The 3,406-nt window shown below is 38.7% G+C and overlaps 1 non-coding gene across 1 annotated transcript; it reads left to right on the top strand.

The window, feature by feature from the left end:
- The first annotated feature begins 493 nt into the window (after nucleotides 1-493).
- Nucleotides 494-600, top strand: LOC118893776. The gene has a single exon (XR_005019616.1). It is a non-coding gene; the product is annotated as a U6 spliceosomal RNA (small nuclear RNA).
- Nucleotides 601-3,406: the final 2,806 nt, after the last annotated feature.

Raw genomic sequence — 3,406 nt, 5'->3', positions numbered from 1 at the left:
CATGCAGTTTTCTCAGCGTGACTGTGACGGTTAAGCACTCAACCCAGTCAATGAGCTGGGAGGAGGGTAGACAGGAAGACGTGCAGCCAGATGACTCACAGCCCCTCCACCTTGGGAGGTTCTTGTCAGTCTAGGGAATCCAATCAAATCACAGAGGTGCCAGGGACAATGAGAGTTTTATCATCCAAAACGGCCACATTGGCCCTCCAGGTGGTATCTCAGCCATTTTCTGACCCTGGCAGATATGGTAACCAGATGTTGGTGTTGTGCTTTGTCCTCTCAAGGCTCAGCCGGCCTTGCACACAAAACTGTGATATATTATGGGTCTGCCTAAGGGAAATGAAGAGCAAATAAACTTGTCTTTTGTGTTCCTTTTGTGCTAGTCCCCACATAAGCAGATCTTCCCTTCTCCTCTATGTTAACTCACCCAGGACAACCCTCTCTGGTTATCATGCCCAGTCTTGGAAATTTCTCCTTAAATGTTCCTCTCTTAGTGCTCACTTCGGCAGCACATATACTAAAATTGGAATGATACAGGTAAGATTAGCATGGCCCCTGCACAAGGATGACATGCAAATTCATGAAGTGTTCCATATTTTTTCAGTTAAGGGATACACAAAACAATTAGATGTAGAATATGGTATCAAAAACAGTAATCATGAGGGGAGGAGAGTACAAATGCAGGGTATTTTAAAAGCATTTGAAATTAAGAGATCAGCAACTTAAAACAATCATATATATACATAGACTGCTATACAAAATCTCACAGTAATCACAAACTAAAAATCTATAACAGATATACACACAACAAAGAAAAAGGAATCCAGACACAACACTAAAGATAGTCATCAAATCACAGGAGAATAGAATAAATCTTCCTGCCTTAGTTTCATTCCCTTAGCTAAATCTCTATTATTCTGAAAACTATTCTTGCAAATGGAGAATAATTAACAAGTTTTCTGCCTTATCAATTAATGAATTAATTATTAACTCAATAATTTTAATTCTTCAAATATGTTCATCCATCCATTTCTCTATGTTCCCCTTCTACTCAATAAAATATATGTAAAATATTCTGTTGGTGCTTTGGGGGATTTTGGAAAAAAGAGAGTGGTAAACAGAGCTAGTAAAAGATATCCAGGGGTTTCTGGACAGGACACCAACAGTGACCACTTTAGGAGGTGGCATTTAAGCTGCCATTGGAGGGGCCATACTACCCAAAGCAACTACAGATTTAACGTGATCCCTATGAAATTACCCATGACATTTTTCAAAGAACTAGAATAAATAATCCTAAAACTTATATGGAACCACAAAAGACCCAGAATTGCCAAAGAAATCCTGAGGAAAAAGAACAAAGCTGGAGGCACAACCCTCCCAGACTTCAGACAATACTACAAAGCTACAGTAATCAAAACAGCATGGTATGGGCACAAAAACAGACATATGGATCAATGGAACAGAATAGAGAGCCCAGAAATAAACCTACACACCTACAATTGATTAATCTTCAACAAAGGAGGCAAGAATATACAATAGAGAAAAGACAGTCTCTTCAGCAAGTGGTGCTGGGAAAGTTGGACAGCCCCATGTAAATCAATGAAGTTAGAACACACTCTCACACCACACACAAAAATAAACTCAAGATGGCTTAAAGACTTAAAGATAAGACATGACACCATAAAACTCCTAGAAGAGAATATAGGCAAAATATTCTCTGACATAAATTGTACCAATGTTTTCTTAGGTCAGTTTCCCAAGGCAATAGAAATAAAAGCAAAAATAAGCAAATGGGACCTATGGTGCCATTGGAGTGATAAGAAAAAGCTGGTCATGCCAAATGCAGAGGAAGAGTGAGCTTGGTGAGTCAAGGGTCCGGGCAGAAGATCAGTGGGCCAGGACTGTAGGATGCGAAGGGTGATTTGGGGGAGATCAGATCATGCGAAACTTTGTCAGCTGGGACAGGCATTCAGAAGACACTGGCTGTCTTAAGCAGAAGCACATGGTTGAATATTCTGGTTTTTCTGATGTGGGCTCGTCTCTGGCCTACAGTTGCCTTCCATTTTTTGTGTGATACTAGTTTTTCCATTTAAGATAATGTGAAGTTTCCTTTTAAAGTAAATGTATTTAAGGAAACAGAGTAAGGCCTTATAAAAATATTGAGTGAATAATATAGATATGACTAAAACCATAAAGTTGGTACCTGAATGACTAAAGTTAGAGAAACACTGCCCTCGGGCAGAGCGAAATGGAACAATCTGTTTGCGTCCCAATGTGCTTAGGAGACCAGATGCCCAGTACTTTGCCAAGGATTTGAGAAGGCAGCCGCCTAGAGAAAGAGGCAGATGTGACTCTGCCTGGTGTTGTTCTAAAAGCCCAAGTGTCCACATAAAGGTAGCACAAAATATCCCTCACCTCATGGGTCACCTAACTGATGGCCAGGAAGCACTGAGACTCCTAGCACCTTCCACACACCATTCAGATGCCAGTCATGGCCTCTTAAGGGTGCTGTACTTTACTTTACCTTTTAAGTTGCTCTTGATAATTATTTTAAACAGATTTCCCCAGCACAAAATAGGGAGGAGACCCACTGTGATTTCTTCTAAACCTTATACACTGTTAAAAAAGAAAAAAAAAGGCCTCACAAATACGGAAAGAAAATTCTGACAATTAAATATCCAATGGCACACAGAAATAAAACGACAAGAATTACATTACAAAGATACCAAGATTTCTTGATTTTAAGTTCTGTTTAAAAATCTGTATTTCTGCAAATATCTGCATTCCTGAAATCAGACTACAGTCTCACAATTGATGTTTTAAAAAAATCTTACCAGGATACCTAGAACCTTGACTTTTTTTTAATGCACCTTGAAATTATCATGTAAATTTAAATGAGTCAAGACTCTCCATCTCATTGTTAAAATGAGTTGTAAGCATTTATTATGTCTATTATGTATGCGATTAGAAAGTGCTAATAATTCTTTTCTGACCTGACAGAACAGTCTTACAAGTATTTATACAGTTAAGGACACAGAGATGTTAATACAACACTAGTACCAAGGAAGCAAATGACCAAGTAAGACAACAAATCAGAATTGCAGGTTTCTTTGGGAGATTATTTTCCACAGTACACGCAAAATTTTCTGAAGACTTTAGCATCTTGCAAAACTCTTTTATTCAAATTATACCGCCAAGGATGATTGGTTACAACTATACATCTTCATATAAGCCTCTGTGTGCAGGAAAACCAGAGAAACGTTCTTGTGAGGGTTCTCTATCTATTACCTTATCGGTATGATTCGTTAAACTGATCTGTGACAAAAATGACTCCCCTCTTCCTCTGAAGCTTCAGGGGGGAGACACAACTCCATCTCTTTCTGAATCTGTTTTTGTTCATTATGAG

This window comes from Balaenoptera musculus, chromosome 3 (assembly GCF_009873245.2).
Source record: "Balaenoptera musculus isolate JJ_BM4_2016_0621 chromosome 3, mBalMus1.pri.v3, whole genome shotgun sequence".
Taxonomy (NCBI): domain Eukaryota; kingdom Metazoa; phylum Chordata; class Mammalia; order Artiodactyla; family Balaenopteridae; genus Balaenoptera; species Balaenoptera musculus.
This window is presented reverse-complemented; position numbering and strand designations above follow the sequence as displayed.